Genomic DNA, 13,563 nt, shown 5'->3' on the forward strand with positions numbered 1-13,563 from the left:
GAGGCCGTTAGTGAGGGCAACAACCCAGCAGCAGGACCGCTACCTCCACCTTTGAGCAGGAGGAGCACTGCCAGAGCCCTGCAAAATGACCTCCAGCAGGCCACAAATGTGCAGTGGTCTGCTCAAACGGTCAGAAACAGACTCCATGAGGTGGTATGAGGGCCCGACATCCACAGGTGGGGTTGTGGCTTACAGCCAAACACGTGCAGACGTTTGGCATTTGCCAGAGAACACCAAGTTTGGCAAATTCGCCACTGGCCCTGTGCCCTTCACAGATAAAAGCAGGTTCACACTGAGCACATGAGCACGTGAGAGACGTGACTGAGTCTGGAAACGCGTGGAGAACGTTCTGCTTGCCTGCAACATCTCCAGCATGACCGGTTTGGCGGTGGGTCAGTCATGGTGTGGGGTGGCATTTCTTTGTGGGGCCGCACAGCCCTCCCATGTGCTCGCCAGAGGTAGCTTGCTGCATTAGGTACCGAGATGAGATCCTCAGAGCCCTTGTGAGGACCATATGCTGACACATGCACATTTGTGGCCTGCTGGAGGTCATTTGGCAGGCTCTGGCAGGCTCCTCCTGCTCAAAGGCGAGGTACGGTCCTGCTGCTGGGTGTTGCCCTCCTACGGCCTCCTCCACGTCTCCTGATGTACTGGCCGTCTCGTGGTAGCGCCTCCATGCTCTGGACACTACGCTGACAGACACAGCAAACCTTCTTGCCACAGCTCGCATTGATGTGCCATCCTGGATGAGCTGCACTACCTGAGCCACTTGTGTGGTGTGTAGATCCGTCTCATGACCACTAGAGTGAGAGCACGCCAGCATTTAAAAGTGACCAAAACATCAGCCAGGAGATAGGAACTGAGAAGTGGTCTGTGGTCACCACCTGCAGAATCACTCCTTTATTTGGGGTGTCTTGCTATTGCCTATAATTTCCACCGTTTGTCTATTCCATTTGCACAACAGCATGTGAAATTTATTTGTCAATCAGTGTTGCTTCCTAAGTGGACAGTTTGATTTCACAGAAGTGTGATTGACTTGGAGTTACATTGTGTTGTTTAAGTGTTCCCTTATTTTTTTGAGCAGGTTATAATGCTTTCTGACATCTGTTGACTACACAACATGGCGGATATCTCTTTGGGTTGTGTTGGTACTCAGATTATTGCATGGTGTGCTTTTTCCGTAAAGTTTTTTTTGAATACTGACACAGCGGTTGCATTAAGGAGAAGTGGATCTAAAATTCCATGCATAACAGTTGTATCTTCAAGCAATGTTTATTATGAGTATTTCTGTAAATGATGTGGCTCTCTGCAAAATCACTGGATGTTTTGGAACTACTGAACATAACGCGCCAATGTAAACTCAGATTTTTGGATAAAAATATGAACTTTACCGAACAACACATACATGTATTGTGTAACATGAAGTCCTAGAGTGTCATCTTATGAAGATCATCAAAGGTTAGTGATTCATTTTATCTATTTCTGCTTTTTTGACTCCCTCTTTGGCTGGAAAAATGGCTGTGTTTTTCTGTGACTTTCTCTGACCTAACATAATCGTTTGGTGTGCTTTCGTCGTAGGAGCCTTTTAGAATCGTGGCAGAGAAGCACCAGAAGAGCCTGCAGCTGCTGAGGAAGCAGCAGACCATTATCCTGGATGACGAGCTGATCCACTGGAAGAGACGGCAACAGCTGGCCGGCAACGGGGGTCCTCCAGAGGGGGGGCTGGACATCCTGCAGTCCTGGTGAGACCCCTTCTATCACCCTCTACCCCTAACAGAGATCACATATGTCTAGGATTGATCAAAGGGCAGGGGCCACCCAGTTAACAAGCTGACTATTGGATACTGCTGGGTTTATATGGGGTGTAGTTGGGAAGATGACTGTAGTCTAGGTTGAAGATGACAAAGGTTAWGACAATGGGATTCTAATATCCCATAACTCTTTGCAACAATGGGGAAGAATTCAATGTATTTTAAAAATATGTTTTATTGAATATCCAAAACATACAATATACTAGCAGTGTAGCCGCTCAACAACTGAACCACAGCAGTCATCCAACAGACTCCCATTCAGGGCGACACACAGACACATCCAGGGTCAATGCCCTGCTCAAGGGCACGTCAACAGATCTCCCACCAGGCCAAACAAACAGGGACCCGAACCCTCCAACATCCCCCCACAGTTCCCCAATAGCTGACTCTCAACCATCCGAGACCCTTCCCACAGACTCCCCCCAGAATTTTTTTTTTTTCAAAATACAATGAATTCCATTCCCCACCCCAAAGAACCCCCCAAAGCACCAACAACCAACCAAATTAACTAAAGAGAAAAAAGAAAAAGACAAAAGAAAACAGCAAACAGAAACGCAACAAAAAAACAAAAACAAAGGACATCAAGGACCACTAAAATCAGAACAGCAATGCCAACTGTATATGTTTGAGTGCATGTCTGGCACTATTACATGTGTGTGTGTCTGTGTATGTATGTATTTGAATGAGAGTGTGTGTATATGCATGTGTACAAACACCTGCACGGCATCAGCCTCAGGCAAACCGGCATTAGCTGTAAAAACACTGACCTTCAGTGTCATTCAAACGTACTTTTTATTATGTTTTACTTTGACTTTATTTTTGACTTTTRTCTTTGACCATTATTCTATTTCACGCAAAGCAACTCCATTCCCACTTGTCTCCAATTCCACATCCCAACCCTCAGCTTCCCTCAGCCCATCCCACCTATCTCTGCTGGCCACCCTCTTCGGAATTCTACGCAACATTTATCTTTCAACTACGCTGTGATGTTTAACGTACAATTTCAATCTATCTAATCGAATAGAATCCACAGATTGCAAGTTGAAGATAAATACTTTTACTAAGAGTATTAGAAATTGACTGACCCAGTCTCTCCAGATCTCCTAACAGTACTATTTCCAGGGTCAATTTTAGATCAATGCTATGCATTTTTAGCCATTTCTGATCCTGAGACCAGAAACAGGCTACCTGAGGACAATACCAAAATAAATGGTCGGTTGATTCTGTATCCTCACAACAAAATCTGCAGAGCTTCGATGATTTTATGCCACAAATATTCAACATTTTGTTGGTGGCACAGTCTTGAGTCTTGCGTCATTTTATACAGTTGAAGTTGGAAGTTTACATACACCTTAGCCAAATACATTTAAACTCAGTTTTTCACAATTCCTGACATTTAAGCCGAGTAAAAATTCCCTGTCTTAGGTCAGTTAGGATCACCACTTTATTTTAAGAATGTGAAATGTCAGAATAATAGTAGAGAGAATAATTTATTTCAGCTTTTATTTCTTTCGTCACATTCCCAGTGGGTCAGAAGTTTACATACACTCAATTAGTATTTGGTAGCATTGCCTTTAAATTGTTTAACTTGAGTCAAACATTTCGGGTAGCCTTCCACAAGCTTCCCACAATAAGTTGGGTGAATTTTGGCCCTTCTCCGACCCAAGGCTGGTGTAAACTGAGTCAGGTTTGTAGGCCTCCTTGCTCGCACATACTTTTTCAGTTCTGCCCACAAATTTTCTATGGGATTGAGGCCAGGGCTTTGTGATGGCCACTCCAATACCTTGACTTTATGTGTCTTAAACTATTTTGCCACAACTTTGGAAGTATGCTTGGTCATTGTCCATTTGGAAGACCCATTTGCGACCAAGCTTTAACTTCCTGACTTATGTCGTGAGATGTTGCTTCATATATCCACAAATTCCCCCCCTCATGTGCCATCTATTTTTGTGAAGTGTACCAGTCCCTACTGCAGCAAAGCACCACCACACCATGATGCTGCCACCCCCTGCTTCACGGTTGGGATGGTGTTCTTCGGCTTGCAAGCCTCCCCCTTTTTCCTACAAACATAACAATGTCATTATGGCCAAACAGTTATATTTTTGTTCATAGACCAGAGGACATTTATCCAAAAAGTACAATCTTTGTCCCCATGTGCAGTGGCAAACCGTTGTCTGGCTTTTTATGGCGGTTTTGGAGCAGTGGCTTCTTCTCCTGCTGAGTGGCCTTTCAGCTTATGTAGAAATAGGACTCGTTTTACTGTGGATATAGATACTTTTGACCTGGTTCCTCCAGCATCTTCACAAGGTCTTTGTTCTGGAATTGATTTGCATTTTTCGCACCAAAGTACGTTCATCTCTAGGAGACAGAACGCGTCTCCTTCCTAGCGGTATGATGGCGCATGTTCCCTTGGTGTTTATACTTGCGTTCTATTGTTTGTACAGATGAACGTGGTACCTTCAGGCGTTTGGAAATTGCTCCCAAGGATGAACCAGACTTGTGGAGGTCAACAATTTTTTTTCTGATGTCTTGGCTGATTTCTTTTGATTTTCCCATGATGTCAAGCAAAGAGGCACTGAGTTTGAAGGTAGGCCTTGAAATACATCCACAGGTACACCTCCAATTGGCTCAAAGGATGTCAATTAGCCTAGCAGAAGCTTCTAAAGCCATGACAACATTTCCTGGAATTTTCCAAGCCTTTAAAGGCACAGTCAACTTACTGTATGTAAACTTCTGACCCACTGGAATTGTGATTCAGTGAATTATAAGTGAAATAATCTGTCTGTAAACAATTGTTGGAAAAATTACATGTGTCTTACACAAAGTAGATGTCCTAACTGACTTGCCAAAACTATAGTTTGTTAACAAGAAATTTGTGGAGTGGTTGAAAAACGAGTTTCAATGACTCCAACCTAAGTGTATGTAACCTTCCGACTTCAACTGTATATCAACTCATACCATGGAATCGATACATCAAAAATCTCTTCCCAACTATTTTGCCATCTGTATAGCACAGTTGTCAACATCCTGGTCCTCAAATGAAACTAGTATACTTTCCTATTTATGCTATTTTTATTGCTTCATCAGTTTTGATCCTTTATATTGGGCAGACAGACAAGTTCCCTACCTCCTCCCGCTGCCACCTGCCTCCTCCATTTTTGGGGTAATGCTGTAATCAATTGGTTGTACTCTTGGATTGAGCAGACCTTCCCATACAATTTCGATACCTCTATGAAGGACATAACTCAACCATTCCAATTTACATTATCATTTTAGAACAAAATACCTTTTTCAAACATCTTTCCCATAAATACAGGTATTTTATCAACCAGCACATTTGAATTCAGCCATTATATTTGTTGTAATATTTTTTCTATATTTTCAGGGGGATGAAATTGAAATTGTAACCAGCTCTACAATGCTTGTTTGAAAAAGAGAGATACTTTAAAAAAAGTATACTTTTCTATTAATCTAAAATGAGACATGGCAATCTGCACAAAGGCAAAAAAGGTCATTTTTAAACAATGGATGAGCTTTTCTTAGTAATCTGCTTGAGAACCATTTAGGGTTCAGGTAAAACTTTTGAATAAGTGAAGCTTTTAGAGAGAGGTTTAGTGCTTTTATATTTAACCATCTCAACCCACCCAATTCATATTCATTATATAGATAGGCACGCTTTATTTTGTCTGGTTTAGCGTCGCAGATGAAGCGAAATATTTTTTGCTAATATGATTTGAAAAATTAATCATCAGGAGTAGGCAGCGTCATAAGTAAGTGAGTAAACTGAGATATGACTAAGAAGTTAATAACAAATTTTCCATAAATAGACAGGTATTTACCTCTCCATGGTTGCAGGATCTTGTCTATTTTTACAAGTTTTCTATTGAAATTCATTGTGGAGAGCTTATTTATATATTTTGTGATATGAATACCAAGTATGTCTACTTCACCATCAGCCCATTTTATAGGCAAACTACAGGGTAGTGTAAAATATGTATTTTTTAACAATCCAATACATAGTATTGTACACTTATCATAATTAGGTTTTTTATCTAGATCTTCAATGAGACATTGCAGGGATCTAGCTTGCGGACTTAATATAAAACTTGAGTCATTGGCGTACATGGACACCTTTGTTTTTAAGCCTTGGATTTCTAATCCTCCAATGTTGTTATTGGTTCTGATTTTAATAGCTAGCATTTCGATGGCCATAATGAATAGATATGGTGACAGAGGACACCCTTGTTTAACTCCTCTTGCCAATTCAAAACTCTCTGAGAAGTAGCCGTTATTTACTATTTTACACCTGGGTTTGCTATACATTACTTTTACCTATTTTATAAGAGATTCACCGGAATTGAAAAAATCCAGGCATTTATAAATAAAATCCCGTCTTACTTTATCAAATGCCTTTTCAAAATCTGCTACAAAGACCAGGCCTCGCTTCTTAGATGTTTCATGATGTTCTATTATTTCTAGTAGTTGTCGTATATTATCTCCAATGTATCACCAATGTAAAAAAACCTGTCTAATCAGGATGAACAATACCTGGTAAAACCCTTTTAATTCTGAGTGCTATGCATTTTGCTAGTATTTTTGCATCACAACATTGAAGTGTAAGGGGCCTCCAGTGTTTTAGATACACTGGATCTTTATATTTGCCATCTGGGTCTTGTTTTAATAATAGAGAAATCAGGCCTTCCTGCTGAGTACCTGACACACTACCATTTCTATAGTAGTTAAAACAATCTAACAATGGAGCTTTTAGTACATCAAAAAAAGCTTGATATGCCTCTGCCGGTATGTCATCAAGCCCTGGGGTTTTTCCAGACTGAAATGATTTAATAGCCTCAAATAGTTATTTCTCTGTAATATTGCCTTCGCACTGATTTTTCTGTACATTTGTAAATTTTCCATTTTTTATATCATTTGGAAAGACTTCCTTACCGTAATCTTCATTCAGTGGGAGAAGATGAGACAGAAAAGAGAACATCTGCCTAAAATATTTAGCTACCTCTTTTAAAATATAATTCGGAGAATCATAAATGACTCCGTCTTCAGTAACAAGTTTTTGCAAATTATTTTTGTTAGTGTTCCTGTATTGGAGATTCAGGAATAATTTTGTGCATTTTTCTCCATATTCCATCCAGTTTGCTTTATTTTTGTAATAGATTACATTAGATCGTTCTTGACTAAGTTCCTCAAGTTCTTTTTGTTTTTCCTCTAACTTATTTTGTATCTCTGTAGTATTGTTTTTATTGATATCTACCTGTACTAGTAATTAATGTATTTCCCTTGTTAGTCTTGTCTCTTTTGCCAGAAACTGCTTTTTTATTATTGATGAATATTGAATTGAATGACCTCTGAAGGTACATTTAAAAGTATCAGAAACAATAAGGGGATTTGCTGAACCTATATTATACTGAAAATATTCAGTTATAAGTTATTTTGTCTTAGTTAAAAATAAGTTGTCCTCCAGTAAACTTTGATTACATTTCCAGGATCCCCATCCAAGTGGAAATTCTATAAGAGTTATGTGAAGGCCAATTAGATGATGATCCGATCGCATTCTGTCTCCTATTAAAACTTTTTTAACCTTTGATGCAAGAGAGAAAGAGACAAGAAAGTAGTCAAGATGACTAGCTTGATTAAGTCTCCTCCATGTATATCTCACTAGGTCGGGGTTTTTTAGTATCCAAATATCCACTATTTCTAATGTGTCCATAATATTTGTGATTTCCTTAAGGGCACGGTGATGATAGTTTGTAGAGTGATTTCCTTTACGGTCAATTGAGGTACTTAACACTTTGTTATAGTCTCCTATCATAATGATTTGATCATTTGTTGCCTGTGAGTTCAATAAATTGGTATAAATATTTTCGAAGATGTATGGATCATCCTGATTTGGATCATATAGATTAATGAGCCAAATCTCTTTTTCGTCCACTTTCATATTCAAAAACATCCACCTTCCTTGCGAATCATTCCTGACTGTTTACACATTCAGATTTACATTGTTGTTAATTAATATCATCTCACCTTTTGAGTTCCTTTGTCCATGACAGAAAAGAATTTCACCACCCCATTCCCTTTTTCCACGCAACTTCATCTAAGGATGTAGAGTGAGTTTCCTGTAAACAGTATATGTTATATTCCTTTTCTTTTAGCCACGTAAAGACTGATCTTCTTTTTTTATTACCTGCTAAACCATTACAATTATCACTGGCTATACTTATTTCACCCCTTACCATAACTAGATACTATTCTCAGTCTAAATTGACCATAATTAGTGCTTATAAAGTTACTGTAACGCTCGTCGTTGGAATGAGGTGAGGACCAAAGCGCAGCGTGGTAAGTGTTCATCATTATATTTATTAAACATAGAACACTAAACAAAATAACAAAGGAGAACGAAACGCAACAGTTCTGTARGGTGACATCCACTACACAGGAAATAATCACCCACAAAACACAATGAAAACCAGGSTACCTAAATATGGCTCCCAATCAGAGACAACGACTGACACCTGCCTCTGATTGAGAACCATACTAGGCCAAACACATAGAAAAGGACAATAGAACAAAACATAGAAAAAACAACATAGAATGCCCACCCCAACTCACGCCCTGACCAACTCAAATAAAGACATAACAAAGGAACTAAGGTCAGAATGTGACAGTTACTGCCGTCAGAGGTATCATGACAGTCAAAATTAGAGCTTTCAAATGTCTGATTATTTAGAATTCAAGAAATACGTTCAAGCCATATTTGTTTTATTCCCTTGCCTGTGAATCAATGCCACAGATGTTAGAAAATTGAGACAAGATATTATGTGTGTAGTAAATCTGAGTAGGTTGATGTGTATGACATTGGATGTGATTTAGTGAGAGTGTGTACGATGTCTGTATAAGAGTAAGACTATAATGTGTGCTGTCCAAATAAATAATAACTCCGCCAATTTGCATGGTTGAGTGTCTATGTGTGTAACATGTAGTGCGTATAGCCTTAATATTCATGATGATAATTGTAATCCATATCGTATCACCATCATAGTTGCATCATAATTACCTTTAACATCATTGAAAAACACATCCCAGCATTTCCATAGCAATTGACGTTTCACATGATCATGAAAGACACCTTGCATTACTCTAGAGACGGCTTCACTACAGTACAAATGTATTCCGTACAATATGTTATTATTCCCCAATGCCCCTATTCTGATATCTTCCCCTTGCTTGTTGTAAACATATATAAACATGTAGACAGACGACATAAAAAGATAGACAAACAAGGAACATATGAACAAGTGAATGTTAGCTGTACAGAGAGTTTGCCATCAAAGCGGAAAATAAACACAATCGTTGTGAATTTCAGAAAACTACTTAGCAAACACTTAGAATTACTGTTTTCCTGTCATTCTATTCATTGAAACATTTTTCACATGATCTCACCCACTTTATTACTTGATTTTTCTGAACCTTGGGTCACGTTTTTCAATGCTAATACTATAGAATTAGCAACGGTCCAGTGAATGTGTTTACTTGTGAACGCTCCAGCATGGAATTATTACCTTGTCTTAAAACTGTATATTTTGAACTAGACTGTAGTCTGTCTGGTTGTCTGAGCTTGTAAGAGTCTGAACTGTGAGTTGTGTGATCTTAATTTGCCCATTTTGAGAACCTTATTTTGTGTGTGTGTGTGTGTGTGTGTGTGTGTGTGGGTGTGTGTGTGTGTGTGTGTGTTGGTTGGGGGGGTGTGTGTGTGTGTGTGTGCTGGTGTGTGTGTGTGTGTGTTGTGTGTGTGGGGTGTGATTCAGGTGGTTGAGAAGTTGGCAGAGACGATCTGGCAAACAGGCAGCAGATCAGGAGAAGAACACTGAAGACAACAGCTTCCATCCCGGCCATCGAGGAGCTACTGAACGACCTCAACAAGCACCATCACAGACATCATCTCAGCACTGGTCACCAGTGTGTGTGTGTAACCTGCGTGCGTTTGTGTGTGTGTGTGAAGTTGTTGTTAATTTTCAGTATCAAAGTGCAAGGAATTGTAGAATAGGTTGATAGTGTGTTGGATCTGTGCAAGTGCTTTGAGCTGGATGTTGATGGTGTGTGAAAAATGTGAAACTTCTTATAGCACCCTAAATCTTCAGTGTGTATGCTACTGTACAGTCATGTCTTTACAACCCCCCCCCCCCCCATCTCCTCGTGATGGGACGAAATGAGAGAACATACTACACTCAGTGTGAACCCTTTATACAAACCCTATCCTACTGACACAACCCCTGACTCCTTTATGTGGCAATAGGAGCGTAGATTAACATTATATTACCAAAGAATGACATTAGAAATGACTCCGACACCGCACATCACCGGAGGCCCGGTTAATGTGACTCTGTGGAGCAGCAAAGTTTGACTTGTGCTGAGCCAAGACCAGCTCGCTCACCACCACTCCTGCATTGAACCTGCCAATACGGAACACACCAACACAAACATCCAGTCAAGCCTACATTAACCCACGCTACCGGAGGGAAGATGGAGCGCAGGAGAGAGGGAGGCTGCTATAAGATCAAAGGAAAAGAAACCGGGAAGGGAGAGTGAACGGTTTAGAAAAGGAGAGGAAGATACAGTACGAGGAAGAGGAAGAGTGAACCGTTTCAAGGACATTAAGTGAAAGAAAGAAGGGGGATACAAAAGAGGGTCGATACGAGAGCTAAAGAGACAAAAAGTGTTTGAGACTAGAGATGAAGAGTCTACAATGATGGTGAGATGGGGAGAAAGGCTAACAGGCTCAGAAAGTTAGCTTGAGTTCCATGGTAGAGTGTTGTAGCCCTGGGGCCACTGTCTGTCAGCCTCACTGACTGGATCAGGAAGTCTTCTGACTGCTCCCAGAACCCTTTGCTCTCTCCTTATGGTCCCCACAGAGACCCATAATGTACTGTGGTCCCCACAGAGACCCATAATGCACTGAGAAGCTGTATTATTGTCAGAACGATGTCCGTTAGGCCACAGACAGGGGAGCGTTGAGAGCGTAAGAACACTACTTTTAAAGTCCATACTACCGCACTGGTGTTTCCTCTCCTCTTAATTCGCTCTTTCCTGCTCTCCAGCGAAACCACACCCACATCCTCTCTACTGTTCCCCTAAACCTCTAGCAGGTGCCTGGGAGGGAGGCTAGGGGGGAGGGAGGGTATCTCATCACTGCCTGCTCATATTGAGTACGGTCAGCCAAGCCTAAAACACAAACGGCGTACTCTACTAAAAAGCCTTCCGTGCCTGAATGAATGAGCATCACGCTGCCTGTGTGTGTGTAGCGTTTGTCTGTCTGTGCGTGTTTATGTGTGGGAGCATGAAGAGCTGACAGCTTGCATACTGTGTAACTTTCAAAAGCAGGTCAAATAGACGTAATAGGCAGTAGTGTGTGATGAGCAGAAATCCCTGTGGTGATCTGTTGGTTAAAGGGATAGTACTAAATGTTTTCAATCAAGTCCTTTTTCTACAAACAAATAGTCAGATGAACTCATGTTTACCATTTGTATGACTCTGTGTGCAGTTTGAAGGAAGTTGAAGTTAGTTTCTGGAGCCATTGTTAACTAGCATGCAGTTGTTCCTGTAGACTTTCTGTCATTGGGCTAACGCTAGTTAGCAATTGCTCCAGAATCTACCTTCAACTTCCTTCAAACTGCATGCAAAGACATACAAATGGTATACATGAGTTCATCTGACTCTGGGTAAGCTAAAATGTTGCACTATCCCTTTAAAGCAACCCGCTACACTTTCCTCTGACTCTAATCTGTTTGTCCTGCCCCTGTCCTCTGTCTGTCTGTCTGTCTGTCTGTCTGTCTGTCTGTCTGTCTGTCTGTCTGTCTGTCTGTCTGTCTGTCTGTCTGTCTGTCTGTCTGTCTGTCTCTCTTTTCGCTCTCTCTCTCTCTTTCTCTCTCCTTCTCTCTCGCTCTCTGTCTGTCTCTCTCTTCCCCTCCCTCCCTCCCTCCAGCACCTTTATCAATAAGAAGCAGCCTCCCCAGGTCTGAAAACCCCGACCAAGTTTGTCGCACAGTGGCGCTCTAGTGGGCGGAGACGCTCAATGTGCCACATGGAACCCCCGCATGTCCAAGGCCACCATCATCATGAAACAAGGCGAAGGCCTTGCTCAGAACGAGAACACCAGGAAGATAAGTTTTCCAGCATAGAGCCCCTATCACTGATATATATGCCTCAGTGGAATCTATGGAGCAAGTGGAGATCCACATTTAGATGTTACTTTGTTCGTGCCACAGTCCCACGTTCTACACACCTAATAGACCCCTAAAGTTTTGTTTAAGGTTGTATAAATCGTTCCTTCCTAGTACTAAAAGAATATGCCATGTCAGCCTATCCTAGCCCAGGGGCAATTTGGGTAGCATATTGCAAGATGTCAGCTTTGGACCTGAAAAAAACTCCTCACAGTAAATTGAACTGAGTCATTCCCTTCATGTTCTGTGAAAGTTTCATGACTTTAATGATTATACATCTGCTGAAAGCATCTAACCTCTCATTCTCCTCCTCGTCCCTCTTCCTTCCCCCTCTCCAGTGACAGCGTGGAGAGATCCTTAACAAACAACTGTGTGATGGAGTACCACCAGGCACAGGAAACTCAAGCCGCCAAACTTCAGGAACCTGGTGAGATGGATGGGCCAGGGAGTCTCAGTTGTTAATAACACAGACCCTTGAGAAGATCGCTTCAGAGAACAACCCCAGCTAAACTGGAGCCAAGAGGCTTTTTGGAGATTCTGCATTCTCATTCTTGTTCATACTCATACAGATAGCAGTTTACTCAGCCCACATGCTGTTTTGAAGGTTTCCCTAGGGTTCATCCATGGATATTTACATGTAAAACTCGGCTTAAATGGATTACTTCGGGATTTTGGCCAATGAACTTGTGGATACCTTTTTATGTCTCTATTTCAGAATGAAGTTAAAGGCGAATGCTAGTAAATGTGCATTGACTTTGCGAAACTACCTCTAACGTTCCTCATAACTGGACACAAGGGACATAAAACGTATCCATGAGTTCATCTGACTCTGGGAAGTAGACAAAGGGCCTCATTGTGAAAAATCTCGAAGTATCCTTTAAATCTCTCCTGGAATGAAAGGGAATATGTAGGTGTGTGATCAGAGAACCGCTCCTAAAGGTGAATATCTGGAAATTTGTGTGCTGTGCTGCTGTCCTCTCCTCAACCCTCGTGACCTCCTCTCTGACCCCGCCTCTCTTTTCATGTAGTCTTTGAGAGCGATCAAGCCGCTCGAACCGCGAGGGCGGGTCTGTGACAGAGGAGAATTTACCATTCGTCTTTGTAGCTCTCAGTTAGCGTCGGGAGTAATGAGCTGGTCTTTCCAGGTTAAAGTAAGAAAGACTGATAAACTGCGTCCAGATCTGTTTTGCCGTTTTGCAACTCTTATCAATACAGCACACACAGGCTTCAGAAGAGATGAGCAGAATGCGTGGACTACCAAGGTCGTAACTAGCGCCTCACAGCCTTCTTTCTTTCTGGTCCTGACGAGAGAAAAACAACTGTCGGGGAGTTTTCTCTTCTCCGCTGTTCAACCAATCCAAGTAAACTGGGAGGAAGGAAGTTAAGACGGAGTGGTCACTTGTTACGTCAAAAGAAGGAATCACGTCACCGCTACTCTTTCCCATTTCCCATGAAAACCAGATGCATCCGTTTGTCGTCGACCGCAGAGACTGGCTCAGTCAAATTACACCATGTTCTTC

General features: G+C 41.4%; 1 pseudogene; it reads left to right on the forward strand.

The window, feature by feature from the left end:
- LOC111980509 (signal transducer and activator of transcription 5B-like) overlaps positions 1-13,563 on the forward strand; it is a 93,515-nt pseudogene that overhangs the window by 70,431 nt on the left and 9,521 nt on the right.

Source organism: Salvelinus sp. IW2-2015, linkage group LG20, assembly GCF_002910315.2.
Source record: "Salvelinus sp. IW2-2015 linkage group LG20, ASM291031v2, whole genome shotgun sequence".
In the NCBI taxonomy this organism is placed as follows: domain Eukaryota; kingdom Metazoa; phylum Chordata; class Actinopteri; order Salmoniformes; family Salmonidae; genus Salvelinus; species Salvelinus sp. IW2-2015.